Source organism: Lucilia sericata, unplaced genomic scaffold, assembly GCF_015586225.1.
Source record: "Lucilia sericata isolate MDLA Ls3-8-SP2 unplaced genomic scaffold, ASM1558622v1 Contig003951F_arrow, whole genome shotgun sequence".
Taxonomy (NCBI): domain Eukaryota; kingdom Metazoa; phylum Arthropoda; class Insecta; order Diptera; family Calliphoridae; genus Lucilia; species Lucilia sericata.
In genome coordinates, this window is record NW_023997097.1 from 1 (window position 1) to 21,982 (window position 21,982).

Sequence of the window (21,982 nt, forward strand, 5' to 3'; positions counted from 1 at the left end):
CCGCAGCAGTGCAAAATCAGTCCAGTCCTCCAAGACCTAGTACTTTGCCAATATCAGAACCCAAACCGGTGCCAGCACCAGTAAGACGTTATTCTACTAATAACACGGCAGCAGCGGGGGTAGCAGCCACAGCACCTAATACATCGCCCTTGGATAAGAATCAAGTACGTTATAGGGCGAATAGTGAACAAATATCATCGCCAAAATTGTCCACTGACGGCTCCTACAGCCTCACCGGCTCAACAGATACCCAGATCCTCCAACCCGATTAGTGGTAAGGGCCGACAGAACATCGTAAAAGTAGTGTTGTAGTGATATTAATTCTATATCACCACCAGCCGTACAATTTGCTATTGGTACACCACCCACGGGTTAGACATCGTTCTACTTCTGGTGGCTCAACTATCGGAAACACCACCACCCTCGGCTCCTAGCCTTGGCAGGTGAGTCCTGGTGGTAATACACAATCGCCTTTAAGACGCTCCGGACATAGTTCACCAGTGCTTCCGTCCGCTCTCACAAAACTACCCACTCTGGGTAGTCCTACTTTAATGGTGGCTCCCGGTTCAGTGGGTTCTTTGGGATCTGGTTCTGGTTCTTCGGAAAATAACAATCAACATCCCATGTTGGGACCCAGAGCTTTCACTTTACCCGAATTGGGAGCCACTGGCGGTTTACAGAGTTTATTGGATACCAATGCCGCTGGAGCAGGAGGTAATCCCTCTGATAGCCATCATCATTTGCATGCATTCCATGCTCCCGAATTGTCGGAAGAAACCCTTATGGATCGTGAACACAATGAAACCTTGTCCAAATTGAATTTTGTCTTAGCACTAACCGATTGCATACAAGAAGTGGCTGATTCACGTTGTGCCCCTCTCTCCGCTTTAATGGCAGCCGGCTCTAATGAACAACCACAAATCCCACCGCATGCTCCTGAGCATTGTAAGAGAGCCGAGAGATTAGTGTTATTGGTAAGAGCTTTACAATTGCTATCATCCGGCCTAAATTTGGCTTCACAACAGCTGAGAAGTGGCAACTTGAAGCCTTCATCTAATGTTAAAAACGGTAGGATTTACCTTTAAATAAAAGTTTTTGAAAATTATTAAATTTGTTTTTTTCCTAATACCAGCTTTATTAACCATGAATTCAAAATATCGCAGCATTTTATTTGAATCGAAAAAATTAAATGGCACTGGTCTATTGCAAAAAGCCAATGCATTTAATATAACAGCTGATAAAATTTTATACGATTATGCTTTAGATATGGTAAGTTATTTATTAATTAAATAGCTTAATAACAATAGTAATTGTTTATTTTTATTTTGCAATAGTGCCAGGCCGCTGCTTTAGATGAATTATTGAGTAATACCAAAAATTGTTTTGAACGTTATAATACAGCTCATATTTGTTACATTCATTGGTTCAGAAATGTAATCATCCACAAGATAAAATGCTTTTAAATAAATGTAAGTAGAAAAATAATTAAGAATATTTAACAAATTCGAAATAAAATTTTACAAATTCAGATGAAAACGTATAAGAAAACAGTATGACAAGTTTGTTAAAGATAATTTCTAAAGAAAACTGATCGGTTTAAGAAGTTTCCTAAAGAAAATTGATCGTTAAAGAAGTTTTCTAAAGAAATCTAATCTATGTTGAAGTTTTCTATAGAAAACTGGTAGATAATGAGAAGTTTTATATAAATTAGAACTATAAAGATGTTTTCTAAAAAAACAGATCGATAATGAAGTTTTCCATAGATAATTGATCAAAAAATAAAGTTTTCTAAAGAAAACTGATCGTTACAGAGGATTTTTGTAAAGAAAACATATCGAGGACGAAGTTATTTATAGAAAACTGCTCGATAATAAAATTGTATACAGAAAATTTTTTGCTGAAGAAGTTTTCTAAAGAAAACAGATCGATGATAAAGTTTACTTAATAAAACTGATCGCTAAAGGGATGTTTTATATAAAAAAGAGAACGATAAAGAACGTTTCTATAGAAAACTGATCGATGATGAAATTTTCTATCGAAAGCAGATCGATGATGAAGTTTTCTTAAAAGAAAGCAGGATAGGTGATGAAATTTTCTAAAGAAAACTAATTGATGATAAAGTTTTGAAAGAAAACTGATCGATACAGATGATTGTTCGAAAGAAAAACATATCGATGATGAAGGTATTTATAGAAAAACTGATCGATATTTAAAGTTTTATAAAGAAAATTTATCGCTGAAGGAAGAAGTAGTTTTCTACAGAAAAGTGATCGTTGATAAAGTTCACTTAAGAAAAGCTGATCGATTTACAGGGATGTTTTATATAAAAAATAGAATGATAAAGGAGTTTTCTATAGAAAAAACTGATCGAATGATAAAGTTTTCTATAGAAAACTGGGCGATGATTAAGTTTTTCCATAGAAAAATGATCAAAAATAAAGTTTTCTAAAGAAAACTGATCGATGATAAAGTTTTTCTATAGAAACTGATCGATGCAGAAGTTTCTAAAGAAAACTGATCGTTTAAAAAAGTTTTCGAAAGAAATCTAATAGATGATGAAGTTTTATAAAAAAAACAGATCGATGATGAAGTTTTCCATAGAAAACTGATCAAAAAAAAGTTTTCTAAAGAAAACTGATCGTTACAGAGGATTTTTGCAAAGAAAACATGTCGATAGAAAACTGATCGATAGTAAAGTTTAATAAAGAAAATTTGTCGCTGAAGAAGTTTTCTAAAGAAAACAGATCGATGATAAAGTTTTCTTAAGAAAACTGATCGACAAAGAGATGTTTTATATAAAAAGTAATACGATAAAGAACGTTTCTAATCGATGATGAAGTTTTCTATAGAAAACTGGTCGATAATGAGAAGTTTTATATAAAAATAGAACTATAAAGATGTTTTCTAAAAAAACTGATCGATGATAAAGTTTTCTATAGAAGTTTAGGAAGTTTTCGAAAGAAATCTAATCGATCATGAAGTTTCCTATAGAAAACTGGTCGATGATGAAGTTTTCCATAGAAAACTGATCAAAAATAAAGTTTTCTAAAGAAAACTGATCGATGATAAAGTTTTCTATAGAAAACTGATCGTTGAAGAAGTTTTCTTAAGAAAACTGATCGTTAAAGAAGTTTTCGAAAGAGATCTAATAGATGATGAAGTTTTCTATAGAAAACTGATCGATGATGAAGTTTTCCATAGAAACTGATCAAAAAATAAAGTTTTCTAAAGAAAACTGATCGTTACAGAGGATTTTTGTAAAGAAAACATATCGAGGAATTTATTTATAGAAAAACTGATCGAAAGTAATCATTGAATTAGATTCTTGTTTATAATTGATCGTGGAATAAGCTTTCTGTAGAAGTAGATTTCTATAGAAAACTGATCGTTGAAGTTGATTTCTGTAAAAAACTGTAAATTGAAGTAAATTTTTATTAAAATCTGATCGTTAAAGTGGATCTCATTGCAAAACTGATCATCGAAGTAAATTATTAAAAAAAACTGATCATTGAAGAAGATTTCTATAGAAAAGTGATCATTGAAGTAGATTTCTACAGAAAACTGATCGTTTAAATTGATTTCTGTAAAAAACTGATCATTGAAGTAAATTGCTATTCCAATCTGATCGTTAAAGCGGATCTCAATGGAAAATTGATCTTAAAAATAAATTTTTCTAAAAAAAACTGATCGTTGAAGAGAATTTTTATAGAAAACTGATCGTTGAAGTTGATTTCTGTAAAACATTGATCACTGAAGTAAATTGCTATTTCAATCTGATCGTTAAAGTGGATCTCAATGGAAAATTGATCTTCAAAGTAAATTTTTATAAAAACGACTGATCATTGAAGAAACTTTCTATAGAAAGTGATCATTGAAGTAGATTTCTATAGAAAACTGATCGTTGAAGAACATTTCTATAGAAAACTGATCGTTGAAATTGAATTCTGTAAAAAACTGATCATTGAAGTAAATTCTTATTTAAATCTGATCGTTAAAATGGATATGAATGGAAAATAGATCTGCAAAGTAAATTTTTATAAAAACGACTGATCATTGAAGAAAATTTCTAAAGAAAAGTGATCATTGAAGTAGATTTCTATAGAAAACTGATCGTTGAAGTTGAATTCTGTAAAAAACAGATCATTGAAGTAAATTGCTATTCAAATCTGATGGTTTTAGGGGATTTCTATTGAAAACAGATCATCCAAGTAAATTTTTATAAAAACGACTGATCATGGAAGAAACTTTCTAAAGAAAGGTGGTCATTGAAGTTTATTTCTATAACAAACTGATCGTTGAAGAAAATTTCTATAGAAAAATGATCGTTGAAGTAGATTTCTATAAAAAACTGATCAGTAAAGAAATTTTCTATAGAAAAGAGGATGAATCTTCACGATCTCTTTTCTATAGAAAATTTCTTTACTGATCAGTTTTTTATAGAAATCTACTTCAACGATCTTTTTCTATAGAAAATTTTCTTCAACGATCAGTTTGTTATAGAATAAACTTCAATGACCACCTTTCTTTAGAAAGTTTCTTCCATGATCAGTCGTTTTATAAAAATTTACTTGGATGATCTGTTTTCAATAGAAATCCCCTAAAACCATCAGATTTGAATAGCAATTTACTTCAATGATCTGTTTTTTACAGAATTCAACTTCAACGATCAGTTTTCTATAGAAATCTACTTCAATGATCACTTTTCTTTAGAAATTTTCTTCAATGATCAGTCGTTTTTATAAAAATTTACTTTGCAGATCTATTTTCCATTCATATCCATTTTAACGATCAGATTTAAATAAGAATTTACTTCAATGATCAGTTTTTTACAGAATTCAATTTCAACGATCAGTTTTCTATAGAAATGTTCTTCAACGATCAGTTTTCTATAGAAATCTACTTCAATGATCACTTTTCTATAGAAAGTTTCTTCAATGATCAGTCGTTTTTATAAAAATTTACTTTGAAGATCAATTTTCCATTGAGATCCACTTTAACGATCAGATTGAAATAGCAATTTACTTCAGTGATCAATGTTTTACAGAAATCAACTTCAACGATCAGTTTTCTATAAAAATTCTCTTCAACGATCAGTTTTTTTTAGAAAAATTTATTTTTAAGATCAATTTTCCATTGAGATCCGCTTTAACGATCAGATTGGAATAGCAATTTACTTCAATGATCAGTTTTTTACAGAAATCAATTTAAACGATCAGTTTTCTGTAGAAATCTACTTCAATGATCACTTTTCTATAGAAATCTTCTTCAATGATCAGTTTTTTTTAATAATTTACTTCGATGATCAGTTTTGCAATGAGATCCACTTTAACGATCAGATTTTAATAAAAATTTACTTCAATTTACAGTTTTTTACAGAAATCAACTTCAACGATCAGTTTTCTATAGAAATCTACTTCTACAGAAAGCTTATTCCACGATCAATTATAAACAAGAATCTAATTCAATGATTACTTTCGATCAGTTTTTCTATAAATAAATTCCTCGATATGTTTTCTTTACAAAAATCCTCTGTAACGATCAGTTTTCTTTAGAAAACTTTATTTTTTGATCAGTTTTTATGGAAAACTTCATCATCGATCAGTTTTCTATAGAAAACTTCATCATCTATTAGATCTCTTTCGAAAACTTCTTTAACGATCAGTTTTCTTAAGAAAACTTCTTCAACGATCAGTTTTCTATAGAAAACTTTATCATCGATCAGTTTTCTTTAGAAACTTTATTTTTGATCAGTTTTCTATGGAAAACTTCATCATCGACCAGTTTCTATAGGAAACTTCATGATCGATTAGATTTCTTTCGAAAACTTCCTAAACTTCTATAGAAAACTTTATCATCGATCAGTTTTTTTAGAAAACATCTTTATAGTTCTATTTTATATAAAACTTCTCATTATCGACCAGTTTTCTATAGAAAACTTCATCATCGATTAGAAACGTTCTTTATCGTATTACTTTTTATATAAAACATCTCTTTGTCGATCAGTTTTCTTAAGAAAACTTTATCATCGATCTGTTTTCTTTAGAAAACTTCTTCAGCGACAAATTTTCTTTATTAAACTTTACTATCGATCAGTTTTCTATCGACATGTTTTCTTTGCAAAAATCCTCTGTAACGATCAGTTTTCTTTAGAAAACTTTATTTTTTGATCAGTTTTCTATGGAAAAACTTCATCATCGATCTGTTTTTTTTATAAAACTTCATCATCTATTAGATTTCTTTCGAAAACTTTTTTAACGATCAGTTTTCTTTAGAAAACTTCTGCATCGATCAGTTTTCTATAGAAAACTTTATCATCGATCAGTTTTCTTAGAAACTTTATTTTTGATCATTTTTCTATGGAAAACTTAATCATCGACCAGTTTTCTATAGAAAACTTATCCATCGATCAGTTTTCTATAGAAAACTCCTTTATCATTCTATTTTGTATATAAAACATCCCTGTATCGATCAGTTTTCTTAAGTGAACTTTATCAACGATCACTTTTCTGTAGAAAACTTCTTCAGCGATAAATTTTCTTTATAAAACTTTAATATCGATCAGTTTTCTATAAATAACTTCATCATCGATATGTTTTTCTTTCGAACAATCATCTGTATCGATCAGTTTTCTTTCAAAACTTTATCATCAATTAGTTTTCTTTAGAAAATTTCATCACCTATCTGCTTTCTTTAGAAAAACTTCATCATCGATCTGCTTTCTATAGAAAATTTCATCATCGATCAGTTTTCTATAGAAACGTTCTTTATCGTTCTCTTTTTTATATAAAACATCCCTTTAGCGATCAGTTTTATTAAGTAAACTTTATCATCGATCTGTTTTCTTTAGAAAACTTCTTCAGCAAAAAATTTTCTGTATACAATTTTATTATCGAGCAGTTTTCTATAAATAACTTCGTCCTCGATATGTTTTCTTTACAAAAATCCTCTGTAACGATCAGTTTTCTTTAGAAAACTTTATTTTTTGATCAATTATCTATGGAAAACTTCATTATCGATCTGTTTTTTTAGAAAACATCTTTATAGTTCTAATTTTATATAAAACTTCTCATTATCTACCAGTTTTCTATAGAAAACTTCAACATAGATTAGATTTCTTTAGAAAACTTCTTTAACGATCAATTTTCTTTAGGAAACTTCTTAAACCGATCAGTTTTCTTTAGAAATTATCTTTAACAAACTTGTCATACTGTTTTCTTATACGTTTTCATCTGAATTTGTAAAATTTTATTTCGAATTTGTTAAATATTCTTAATTATTTTTCTACTTACATTTATTTAAAAGCATTTTATCTTGTGGATGATTACATTTCTGAACCAATGAATGTAACAAAATATGAGCTGTATTATAACGTTCAAAACAATTTTTGGTATTACTCAATAATTCATCTAAAGCAGCGGCCTGGCACTATTGCAAAATAAAAATAAACAATTACTATTGTTATTAAGCTATTTAATTAATAAATAACTTACCATATCTAAAGCATAATCGTATAAAATTTTATCAGCTGTTATATTAAATGCATTGGCTTTTTGCAATAGACCAGTGCCATTTAATTTTTTCGATTCAAATAAAATGCTGCGATATTTTGAATTCATGGTTAATAAAGCTGGTATTAGGAAAAAAACAAATTTAATAATTTTCAAAAACTTTTATTTAAAGGTAAATCCTACCGTTTTTAACATTAGATGAAGGCTTCAAGTTGCCACTTCTCAGCTGTTGTGAAGCCAAATTTAGGCCGGATGATAGCAATTGTAAAGCTCTTACCAATAACACTAATCTCTCGGCTCTCTTACAATGCTCAGGAGCATGCGGTGGGATTTGTGGTTGTTCATTAGAGCCGGCTGCCATTAAAGCGGAGAGAGGGGCACAACGTGAATCAGCCACTTCTTGTATGCAATCGGTTAGTGCTAAGACAAAATTCAATTTGGACAAGGTTTCATTGTGTTCACGATCCATAAGGGTTTCTTCCGACAATTCGGGAGCATGGAATGCATGCAAATGATGATGGCTATCAGAGGGATTACCTCCTGCTCCAGCGGCATTGGTATCCAATAAACTCTGTAAACCGCCAGTGGCTCCCAATTCGGGTAAAGTGAAAGCTCTGGGTCCCAACATGGGATGTTGATTGTTATTTTCCGAAGAACCAGAACCAGATCCCAAAGAACCCACTGAACCGGGAGCCACCATTAAAGTAGGACTACCCAGAGTGGGTAGTTTTGTGAGAGCGGACGGAAGCACTGGTGAACTATGTCCGGAGCGTCTTAAAGGCGATTGTGTATTACCACCAGGACTCACCTGCCAAGTGCTAGGAGCCGAGGGTGGTGGTGTTTCCGATAGTGAGCCACCAGAAGTAGAACGATGTCTACCCGTGGGTGGTGTACCAATAGCAAATTGTACGGCTGGTGGTGATATAGAATTAATATCACTACTAACACTACTTTTACGATGTTCCTGTCGGCCCTTAACACTAATCGGTTGAGATCTGGGTATCTGTTGAGCCGGTGAGGCTGTAGGAGCCGTAGTGGACAATTTTGGCGATGATATTTGTTCACTATTCGCCCTATAACGTACTTGATTCTTATCCAAGGGCGATGTATTAGGTGCTGTGGCTGCTACCCCCGCTGCTGCCGTGTTATTAGTAGAATAACGTCTTACTGGTGCTGGCACCGGTTTGGGTTCTGATATTGGCAAAGTACTAGGTCTTGGAGGACTGGACTGATTTTGCACTGCTGCGGCATTAGCGTTCTGTTTAGTGGAATGTCTGTGGACAAATTTTAAATTAAATTTCTTTACATTTGCTTTTTACTTCGCGGAAAACTTACTTCTTTTCATAGTCAATAACATTTTGATCTTCTGGAAGATTTTTGGGTACTAATACAAAATCATCAGAATCTTCATGTGATCCTGAAGATTCGGTATTATTTTCACTTTCACATAAAATGCCCACATTTGTGATGGTAGCACAAATAGCAGGATTTTCAACCACCGAAACTGTAAATAAAAAGGAAATCAAAATTTAGTTTATCGATCTAGTCTATAGTCTAGTCTAGTCTATAGTCTAGTCTATAGTCTAGTCTATAGTCTAGTCTATAGTCCTAGTCTATAGTCCTAGTCTATAGTCTAGTCTAGTCTAGTCTATAGTCTAGTCTATAGTCTAGTCTATAGTCTAGTCTATAGTCTAGTCTATAGTCTAGCCTTAGTCTATAGTCTAGTTATCTAGTCTATAGTCTAGTCTATCTAGTCTATAGTCTAGTCTATATCTAGTCTAGTCTAGTCTATAGTCCTAGTCTATAGTCTAGTCTATAGTCTAGTCTATAGTCTAGTCTATAGTCTAGTCTATAGTCTAGTCTATAGTCTAGTCTATAGTCTATCTATAGTCTAGTCTATAGTCTAGTCTATAGTCTAGTCTATAGTCTAGTCTATAGTCTAGTCTATAGTCTAGTCTATAGTCTAGTCTATAGTCTAGTCTATAGTCTAGTCTATAGTCTATCTATAGTCTAGTCTATAGTCTAGTCTATAGTCTAGTCTATAGTCTAGTCTATAGTCTAGTCTATAGTCTAGTCTATAGTCTAGTCTATAGTCTAGTCTATAGTCTAGTCTATATAGTCTAGTCTATAGTCTAGTCTATAGTCTAGTCTATAGTCTAGTCTATAGTCTAGTCTATAGTCTAGTCTATAGTCTAGTCTATAGTCAGTCTATAGTCTAGTCTATAGTCTAGTCTATAGTCTAGTCTATAGTCTAGTCTATAGTCTAGTCTTAGTAGTCTAGTCTAGTCATAGTCTAGTCTATAGTCTAGTCTATAGTCTAGTCTATAGTCTAGTCTATAGTCTAGTCTATAGTCTAGTCTATAGTCTAGTCTATAGTCTAGTCTATAGTCTAGTCTATAGTCTAGTCTATAGTCTAGTCTATAGTCTAGTCTATAGTCTAGTCTATAGTCTAGTCTTAGTCTAGTCTATAGTCTAGTCTATAGTCTAGTTATAGTCTAGTTAATAGTCTAGTTATAGTCTAGTCTATAGTCTTAGTCTATAGTCTAGTCTATAGTCTAGTCTATAGTCTAGTCTATAGTCAGTCTAGTCTAATTAGTCTAGTTATATTAGTTCTAGTATATAGTCTAGGTCCTATAGTCTAGTCTATAGTCTAGTCTTATAGTCTAGTCTATAGTCTAGGTCTATAAGTCTAGTCTATAGTCTAGTCATAGTCTAGTCTATAGTCTAGTCTATAGTCTAGTCTAGTCTAGTCTATAGTTTAGTCTAGTAGTACTAGTCTATGTCTAGTTCTAGTTTAATAGTCTAGTTAAGTCTAGTCTATAGTCTAGTCTATAGTCTAGCTATAGTCTAGTCTATAGTTCTAGTCTATAGTCTAGTCTATAGTCTAGTCTATAGTCTAGTCTATTAGTCTAGTCTATCGTCTAGTCTAGTTCTAGTCTTAGTCATAGTTCTAGTCATAGTCTATAGTTCGTCATATTTCTATTCTATAGTCTAGTCCCTATAGTCTTGTCTAATAGTCTATGTCTATAGTCTAGTCTATAGTCCTAGTCTACTCAGTCTAGTCTACTAGTACTAGTCTATAGTCTAGTCTTATAGTCTAGTCTATAGTCTAGTACTCTAGTCTAGTCTAGTAGTCTAGTCTACTAGTCTAGTCTATAGTTTCTAGTTCCTATAGTCTAGTCTATAGTCTAGTCTATAGTCTAGTCTATAGTCTAGTCTATAGTCTAGTCTATAGTCTAGTCTATATAGTCCAGTCTATAGTCCTAGTCTATAGTCTAGTCTATAGTCTAGTCTATAGTCTAGTCTATAGTCTAGTCTATAGTCTAGTCTATAGTCTAGTCTATAGTCTAGTCTATAGTCTAGTCCATAGTCTAGTCTATAGTCTAGTCTATAGTCTAGTCTATAGTCTAGTCTATAGTCTAGTTCTATGGTCTAGTCATAGTCTAGTCTATATCTAGTCTATAGTCTAGTCTATAGTCTAGTCTATAGTCTAGTCTATAGTCTAGTCTATAGTCTAGTCTATAGTCTAGTCTATAGTCTAGTCTATAGTCTAGTCTAGTCTATAGTCTAGTCTCGTCTATAGTCTAGTCTAGTCTAGTCTAGTCTATAGTCTAGTCTATAGTCTAGTCTACAGTCTAGTCTATAGTCTAGTCTATAGTCTAGTCTATATTCTAGTCTATATTCTAGTCTATAGTCTAGTCTATAGTCTAGTCTATAGTCTAGTCTAAAGTCTAGTCTATAGTCTAGTCTATAGTCTAGTCTATAGTCTAGTCTAAAGTCTAGTCTATAGTCTAGTCTATAGTCTAGTCTATAGTCTAGTCTATAGTCTAGTCTATAGTCTAGTCTATAGTCTAGTCTATAGTCTAGTCTATAGTCTAGTCTATAGTCTAGTCTATAGTCTAGTCTATAGTCTAGTCTATAGTCTAGTCTATAGTCTAGTCTATAGTCTAGTCTATAGTCTTAGTCTATAGTCTAGTAATAGTAAGTCTATAGTCTAGTCTATAGTCTAGTCTATAGTCTAGTCTATAGTCTAGTCTATAGTCTAGTCTATAGTCTAGTCTATAGTCTAGTCTATAGTCTAGTCTATAGTCTAGTCTATAGTCTAGTCTATAGTCTAGTCTATAGTCTAGTCTATCAGTCTAGTCTATAGTCTAGTCTATAGTTAGTCTATAGTCTATAGTCTAGTCTATAGTCTATAGTCTAGTCTATATAGTCTAGTCTAGTCAAGTTCCGATTCTTAATGTTGCGAGCTAAATCTAAAACTTTCCCCTTACTTACCAGCATTTTCATCTTGAAAATCATCATCGGCTCTTTGTAGTTGTGGCTGTTGTTGTTTTTGTTGCTGTATTTGCTGCTGCAACTGTTGCTGTTGTTGCTGCTGCTGTTGTTCAGTTGTTGCTGTAAGGGACTTTTCGATTTTGTTGGGGGTGTAGTGCCCATAGCCAAAGAAGCTGGGTATATCACCTAAACAAAAACAAAAATGTTTAATAAGAAAAAAAATTCCTTTTTAATAATAAAAAAATAATTGTTCATACCTGGTGATGTAGCCGCCTTTTTGCCCTGTAAGAAAACGATGATTGAAAAAGCTTTCAAAAGAAATTCTGTCCTTGGCATTGCGTCGCAATAGACACAATAACAAATCACGTAATTCGGGTGAAACACCATTGGGTATTCTAAAAAGCAAAAGCAAAATACATTAAAATAAACACAAATTGTAAAAACAAATTTAGCCCAAAAACAAATATTAAATGCATTTTAAATAAAAATATTTTTAGATTTTTAGCTAAAAATCTAAAAACAAAACCACTTACTTGGGTGCTAAATTGGCATTTTGTTCATAATAGAATTTCAATTCATTTGGTGTTTGTGCATAGAAAGGTGCTTTGCCGGTTAAACACTGATAAACGATCGTACCCAAAGACCATAGATCAGCTTTAGCATCATATTGCAAAGACATTATAACTTCAGGAGCCTGAGAAAAAAAATCAATAAAATAGTTAAAATCTTGTTAAATGTTTCCAAATATTCAAAACCCACCATATACATGGGTGAACCACATAATGTTGCTGCCATAACGCCTTCATTTAGAAAACGAGCAAAACCAAAATCAGCTAAAAACAGGGAAAGAACAAAGCAAAATTTTGTTTTTATAATTTGAATCAAAACTTTTTAAGGTTCTTTTTTATATAAATTTACCTATTTTTAGTGTTATTTTTGAGGGTGCTGGCAGTGTTTTGCCATAATTGTGCGATAATAATATATTTTGTGGCTTTAGATCACGATGCACAATTCCTTTGGTATATAAAGCTTTCATGGCACCGGCTAAAAGAAAAAAGAGAAAAGCAAAATTTTGTTTAAAACAAATTTGTTATATAAATTTTCTACGGAAATTTCTTACTACGATCATTTTTCTATGGAAAACTTCTTAAACGATCAGTTTTTATAGAAGGTACCTTCAAAGATCAGCTAATTAAAGAAAACTCCTTAAAGAATCAGTTTTCTATAGAAAGCTTGTTCAATGTTAAGTTTTCTATAGAAGCATTCTTCAACGATTCGTTTTCTATAGAAATCTACTTCAACGATCAGTTTTCTATAGAAAACTTTGTCAACGATCAGTTTCCTATAGAAAACTTTCTTAGCGATCAGTTTCCTATAGAAAACTTTGTCAATGATCAGTTTTTTAAAGAAAACTAGTTCAATGATCAGTTTTCTAAAGAAAACTGGTTCAATGATCAGTTTTCTAAAGATAACTGGTTCAGCGATCAGTTTTTTAAAGAAAGCTTTGTCAACGATCAGTTTTCTAAAGAAAACTTGTTCAACGAACAGTTCTAACGATCAGTTTTCTAAAGAAAACTTTGCCATAGATCAGTTTTCTATAGTAAACCTTGTCCTTGATCAATTTTCTATTGACAACATCATCATCGATCTGTTTTCTATAGAAAACTTCATCATTCATCAGTTTTCTATAGAAAACTTCATCATCGATCAGTTTTCAGAAGGCCATTTATAGTTTTCTATTGAAAACTTTATTATCGATCAGTTTTCTATAGAAATCTTCATCATAGATCAGTTTTCCAGAGAAAACTTTATTGTTGACCACTTTTCTATAAAAAACTTCATTATCGATCAGTTTTCTGAAGTTTATTGATCAATTATCTTCAGATTTCTATTTCAGGAATCATTTTTCAATGTAATCGATCAGTTTTTTATTGAACTTTTCATTATTGATCACTTTTTTCAAATAAAATTCTATTGAATACTTCATTGTCGATCAGTTTTCTATAGAGAACTTCAGCATCGATCAGCTTTCTATAGAGAACTTCATCATCGATCAGTTTTCCATTGAACATATCATCTTCGATCAGTATTTTTAAATAAAACTTGAATATCGATCAGTTTTCTATTGAATATATCATTTTCGATCAGTCTTCTTTAAAAAATGTTCATTACTGATCAGTTTCCTATAGAAATGTTCATCTTTGATCAGTTTCTACTGAAAACTTTATCATCCTTTTATTTTCCATTAAGAACTTTATTATCGATCAGTTAAACATCTTCATTGATCACTTTTCTTTTAAAAATATCTTGATCCTTCTGTTTTCTATAGAAATCCTTCACAGCGATCAGTTTTTATTTTAACTTACTCTTATTTATCCTTCAGTGTCGATCTGTTTTCTAATTCAAGAATCTTTTTTCAATGAAATCGATCAGTTGTCCATCGATCAGTTTTATATTGAATACTTCAGTGTCGATCTGTTTTCTATAGAAAACTTTATCATCGATCAGTTTTCTATAGAGAACTTTATCATTGATTCGTTTTCTATAGAGAACTTCATTATCGATGAGTTTTCCATTGAACATATCATCGTCGATCATTAAATAAAACTTGAATATCGATCAGTTTTCTATTGAATACTTATTGTCGATCAGTTTTGATTAAAAATGTTCATTACTGATCAGTTTTCTATAGAAATGTTTATCTTCCATCAGTTTCTACTGAAAACTTTATCATCCTTTTTTCATTAAGAACTTTTATAATCGATCAGTCAAAACATCTTTATTGATCACTTTTCTTTTAACAACATTCTGATCATTATGTTTTCCATAGAATTTTTCTTCCACGATCAGTTTTAGTTTTAACTTACTCTTATCAATAGATTCTTCTTATACTTACCCAATTGTATTAAAAACAAACGTACTGTATCCTCGCTCAAAGTACCCTTGACACTTAAATAATCTGCCAGATCACCGCCATTGCAATACTAGAATGAAAAAAAAAAAAAATAAAAAATAAAATTAAAATTTATTACTTAAATTAGTCTAAAGTTAAAACAAAGCAGCATAACTAACTGCTTAGTACGTTAAATGATCTTAATCTTGAGAAATTAACAGAAATCATTTTAAACTTGACCTGTAAAAATAAATCAAAGTGTAAATTACTGCTGAACTAACTAAAATATTATTTGCACACTTAACGGTCATAGCATTTCATTTGCACTAGACCAGACACATGCAATGTCTTATTTAGATTATGATAAAGATGAAAATGATCTTATTGTCAAGTTGAAAACTAATTTAAATGATCATTTGAAACAGCCTACTAGTCTGGTTTAAAAAAAAAGTTTTTTAAAGAATTTAGTAGACAAGAAATTTTTAAAATTTCTTTTTTAAATTCTTTAAATAAAAAAATCCCTTTTAAATAACAACTACTAGTACTTAATTTCATCATTGAAATGGCTATTGCCATTGCGCAAACAAAAATTTTATTGTTGGTCATCAACCAAAAGAAAATTATGAGTCATTTCCTAAGTTTATGTTCAAAAATGTTTTCCCTAGACTTTAGTCTAAAGTGGTAAGGAAATAATCTCTTAAAATTTTAACAAAAACAAAAACATTTCAGGATGTTAAATTAATCAATAAAATAATAACAATGAAATCACTTCTACATCATAGACTTAGTGGAGCTTTTATTTTCTAGAGTAATAGGCCACACTGTTATTAAGAAGTTGCCATATTTTAATAATATTACTATAGCCAACTTAACTGTTTTGTTACAGCTGTAACTGTGTTAGTTACAGCTGTAATATATTTAGTATATAAATATTAAATGACGTTTTTAATTGTTATTATTATTTAATAATTATTTTTCTTGTAATTTAAATTAAATATGTTGTTATTCAAAGTCCAACAAAGTCTTTGTTTTTGTAGATTTTAATCAAAGTATTATAACAAATCTGCATTAACCCATATTTTAGTTTTCTTCTTTACAAATAATTTGTTTTTATGATCTTATTAATGACATTATAATGCAATTAAAATCAATTTTATATTTAAAAGCTAAAAGTAATGATCAAAAAGGGTGATCTTTTCAAGAGAAGTAGAAAATGATCAGTCAATCAGTTTTTACAGAAAATTTCATCAACGAAAACTTTAACAACGATCAGTTTTCTATAGAAAACTTCAGAAACGATCAGTTTTCTATAGAAACCTTCAGAAACGATCAGTTTTCTGTAGAACACTTTTACAACGATCAGTTTTTTATAGAAAACTTTAACAACGATCAGTTTTCTATAGACAACTTTAAAAAACGATCAATTTTCTATAGAACACTTTCACAATGATCACTTTCATATAGAAAACTTTAACAACGATCAGTTTAATATAGAAAACTTTAACAACGATCAGTTTAATATAGAAAACTCTAACAATGATCAGTTTTCTATAGAAAACTTTAAAAACGATCAGCTTTCTATAGAAAACATTAACAACGAACAGTTTTATATGGAAAACTTTAACAACCATCAGTTTTCTATAAAAAACATTAACGACGATCAGTTTTCTGTATACAAAACTTTAGCAACGATCAGTTTTCTATAGAAAACTTTAACAACGATCAGTTTTCTATAGAAAACTTTAACAACGATCAGTTTTTTATAAAAAACTTTAAAAACGACCAGTTTTCTATAGAAAACTTTAACAACAATCAGTTTTCTATAGAAAACTTTAACAACGATAAGTTTTCTATAGGACACTTTCACAACAATCAGTTTTCTGTAGAAAACTTTAACAACGATCAGTTCTTTTATAGAAAACCTTAACAACGATTAGTTTTTTACAGAAAACTTTAATAACGATCAACTTTCTATAGAAAACATTAAAAACGAACAGTTTTATATGGAAAATTTTAACAACGATCAGTTTTCTATTTACAAAACTTTAGCAACGATCAGTTTTCTATAGAAAACTTTAACAACGATCAGTTTTCCATAGAAATCTTTAACAACGATCAGTTTTTTATAGAAAACTTTAAAAACGATCAGTTTTCTATAGAAAACTTTAAAAACGATCAGTTTTTTATAGAAAACTTTAAAAACGATCAGTTTTCTATAGAAAACTTTAAAAACGATCAGTTTTCTATAGAAAACTTTAACAACGATCTGTTTTCTATAGAAAACTGTAACCACGATCAGTTATCTATATACAAAACTTCAGCAACGATCAGTTTTCTATGGAAAACTTTAACCACGATCAGTTTTCCATAGATAACTTTAACAACAATCAGTTTTCTATAGTAAACGTCATTACAGATCATTTTTCTATAGAACACTTTCACAACGATCGGATTTCTTTAGAAAACATTTACAATGACTAGTTTTCTCTAGAAAACTTCAAAAAAATCAGTTTTATATAGAAAACTTCATTACGACCAGTTTTCTATATAAAACTTCACACAAGATCAGCTTTCCATAAAAAGCTCTATAAATGATCTGTTTTCTTGATATTTTTTTCTATAAAAAACTTTGTCGATGATTAGTTTTATAGAAAACTTCAGGTCAATCCGTTTTCTATACAAAATTTTAACAACGATCAGTTATCTATAGAAAACTTTATCGTCGATCAGTTTTATTCAGAAAATCAATCAATTTTTCTACAGAAAACTTTTTCGTCGGTCAGTTTTCAACTGAAAAATTCATCAACGATTAGTTTTGTTATAGAAAACTTTATAGCCGATCAGTTTTTCTGTAAGGAATTTCATCATTGATCAGTAAACTTTTATATCTAACAATTTTTCTGCAGAAAACTTCTTTATCGTTCAATTTTCTATAGAAAATTATATCAATGATCAGTTTTCCATAAAAAATATTTCATCATCGATTAGTTTTCTATTGAACATTTGATTATCGATCAGTTTTGTTTAAAACAAATTCGTCGCAGATCAGTTTTCTATAGAAAACTTCTTTATAGATAATTTCTCACCTTAATAGTTCAGTTTTCTCTAGAAAACTTCTTTAACAATGTTGTCAACCCGCTCATCAAAAAAGATCACCCTTTATTAAACAGAATACAGTAAATTTCGAAAAGGGGAAAACAAGAAATTCCCATATGTGTTAAACATTTTTTACAAAAAAATTCAATTTTTTTTACAACTTTACAAAAAATGAAAAAATAAAATCGAATGGATGGTCGCATTTCTACTTTGAACCACAACAAAACCATTAAAAGTTTACAATACAAAAGAATCAAAACAATTAAAACTAAAAAAAGAGACAGACATACGGATGAATGGACGGTTTAACAGAATGTCGGGTCGGGCTGAATGGTTGGCATTATTTCTGAAACATTTAACATGTCAATGACTTTCTTTAATTGTTTATAGAGAACATACTTTATTGTTGTTCTTTTTTGTAAATAATGTACAAAATCGGAAGTGAAATTGTAATTATAAACAAAAAAAGAAGCAAAAACAGAGAGACATAAAAAATAGACAAATAATGCCTCAAATTACAAAAACTGTTTTGTTTAAGTAAATTACAACACTAACAAAAAGAAGAGCAGTGAAAAAGAAAAAACAAAAAAACATTAAATTGCATAAAAGATATAAAAAGGTTTAAAAAATATGAAATATTTAATAAAATTTTAAAAAATTGAAATGTAACCCAGTAATTAAAAAAGAGAATTGCAAAAGAAATTAATGTAAATAACAGAGTAGAAGAAATACAGCTTTCAATTACACTGTAACTGTTACAGCTTCTCATAACACTTCTGTTAATAATAACATAACACTCTGTTATATTTCTCTGTACATCTCTTGATATTTCAAGAGAATATTAAGGCAAAACTAGTTTTTTCTTTTAAATAATAAAAAGAGTATGTTACCAGCATGGTAAACTGATATTAGAAATAAAACTCACTACAAAAATTAAACTAGACTAGACTATAGACAGACTATAGACTAACAATATACTAAACCTATAGACTAGACTAAAGACTGGACTATAGACTAGACTATAGACTAGACTATAGACTAGGACTATAGACTAGACTATAGACTATACTATAGACTACTATAGACTAGACTATAAAGCTAGACTATAGACTAGACTATAAGACGAGACTATAGACTAGACTATAGACTAGACTATAGACTAGACTATAGACTGACTATATACTAGACTATAAGACTAGACTATAGACTTAGACTATAGACTAGACTATAGACCTAGCTATAGACCTAGACTATAGACTAGACTATAGATTAGACTAATAGACTAGACTATAGACGCAGACAATAGACTAGAACTATAGACTAGACTATAGACTAGACTATAGACTAGACTATAGACTAGACTATAGACTAGACTATAGACTAGACTATAGACTAGACTATAGACTAGACTATAGACTAGACTATAGACTAGACTATAGACTAGACTATAGACTAGACTATAGACTAGACTATAGACTAGACTATAGACTAGACTATAGACTAGACTATAGACCAGACTATAGACTAGACTATAGACTAGACTATAGACTAGACTATAGACTAGACTATAGACTAGACTATAGACTAGACTATAGACTAGACTATAGACTAGACTATAGACTAGACTATAGACTAGACTATAGACTAGACTATAGACTAGACTATAGACTAGACTATAGACTAGACTATAGACTAAACTATAGACTAGACTATAGACTAGACTATAGACTAGACTATAGACTAGACTATAGACTAGACTATAGACTAGACTATAGACTAGACTATAGACTAGACTATAGACTAGACTATAGACTAGACTATAGACTAGACTATAGACTAGACTAGACTATAGACTAGACTATAGACTAGACTATAGACTAGACTATAGACTAGACTATAGACTAGACTATAGACTAGACTATAGACTAGACTAGACTATAGACTAGACTATAGACTAGACTATAGACTAGACTATAGACTAGACTATAGACTAGACTATAGACTAGACTATAGACTAGACTATAGACTAGACTATAGACTAGACTATAGACTAGACTATAGACTAGACTATAGACTAGACTAGACTATACTATAGACTAGACTATAGACTAGACTATAGACTAGACTATAGACTAGACTATAGACTAGACTATAGACTAGACTATAGACTAGACTATAGACTAGACTATAGACTAGACTATAGACTAGACTAGACTATAGACTAGACTAGACTATAGACTAGACTATAGACTAGACTATAGACTAGACTATAGACTAGACTATAGACTAGACTATAGACTAGACTATAGACTAGACTATAGACTAGACTAGACTATAGACTAGACTATAGACTAGACTATAGACTAGACTATAGACTAGACTATAGACTAGACTATAGACTAGACTATAGACTAGACTATAGACTAGACTATAGATTAGACTATAGACTAGACTATAGACTAGACTATAGACTAGACTATAGACTAGACTATAGACTAGACTATAGACTAGACTATAGACTAGACTATAGACTAGACTATAGACTAGACTATAGACTAGACTATAGACTAGACTATAGACTAGACTATAGACTAGACTATAGACTAGACTATAGACTAGACTATAGACTAGACTATAGACTAGACTATAGACTAGACTATAGACTAGACTATAGACTAGACTATAGACTAGACTATAGACTATAATATAGACTAGACTATAGACTAGACTATAGACTAGACTATAGACTAGACTATAGACTAGACTATAGACTAGACTATAGACTAGACTATAGACTAGACTATAGACTAGACTATAGACTATAATATAGACTAGACTATAGACTAGACTATAGACTAGACTATAGACTAGACTATAGACTAGACTATAGACTAGACTATAGACTAGACTATAGACTAGACTAAAGACTAGACTATAGACTAGACTAGACTATAGACTAGACTATAGACTAGACTATAGACTAGACTATAGACTAGACTATAGACTAGACTATAGACTAGACTATAGACTAGACTATAGACTAGACTATAGACTAGACTATAGACTAGACTATAGACTAGACTATAGACTAGACTATAGACTAGACTATAGACTAGACTATAGACTAGACTATAGACTAGACTATAGACTAGACTATAGACTAGACTATAGACTAGACTATAGACTAGACTATAGACTAGACTATAGACTAGACTATAGACTAGACTATAGACTAGACTATAGACTAGACTATAGACTAGACTATAGACTAGACTATAGACTAGACTATAGACTAGACTATAGACTAGACTATAGACTAGGACTATAGACTAGACTATAGACTAGACTATAGACTAGACTATAGACTAGACTATAGACTAGACTATAGACTAGACTATAGACTAGACTATAGACTAGACTATAGACTAGACTATAGACTAGACTATAGACTAGACTATAGACTAGACTATAGACTAGACTATAGACTAGACTATAGACTAGACTATAGACTAGACTATAGACTAGGCTATAGAGTAGACTATAGACTAGACTATAGACTAGACTATAGAGTAGACTATAGACTAGACTATAGACTAGACTATAGACTAGACTTTAGACTAGACTATAGACTAGACTATAGACTAGACTATAGACTAGACTTTAGACTAGACTATAGACCAGACTATAGACTAGACTATAGACTGTTTTATGAGTTTTAAAGTACCAACATCTCATGTTGGTATCGCGTTATATATCGATGTCAAAAAGTACTATAGTACTGCATTTTCCATGCCTGGCAAGATAATAATAACAACAAATATGAATGTACTTGTTTTAATACAAAGCTCAATGGAGATGAGTGTCAGAAACAAAAACAATTTACAAAACACAACTAAACTAAAGAGACAACAAAGCTCAATTATAATATTGGAAAAAAATTATTGAAACTGAAACCGAACGAAAAAAAAAAACAGTTGTATTTTGACTTTTTAGTAGAACGGTATGGTAGACAGGGAGAAGAAAACACACAAATAAAATAACACATGAAAAGAAGAAACGAGAAAATAATAAAAACGCAGCGAATATGCAAAGTGAAACCTTAAAATTAAGCAAAACAACAAAATAAAAAAAAAACAAGCAAAACTATAATAAATAAAACAGCAAAATAATGAATTAAAAACATAAAGAAATAAATGATTTAATAGAA

General features: G+C 30.6%; 2 pseudogenes; one reads left to right on the forward strand and one right to left on the reverse strand.

Moving 5' to 3' along the window:
* The first annotated feature begins 5 nt into the window (after positions 1–5).
* Positions 6–1,543, forward strand: LOC119615060 (annotated as a pseudogene).
* A 5,672-nt stretch (positions 1,544–7,215) lies between these two features.
* On the reverse strand, positions 7,216–14,767 carry LOC119615061 (annotated as a pseudogene).
* Between the last annotated feature and the right edge of the window lie 7,215 nt (positions 14,768–21,982).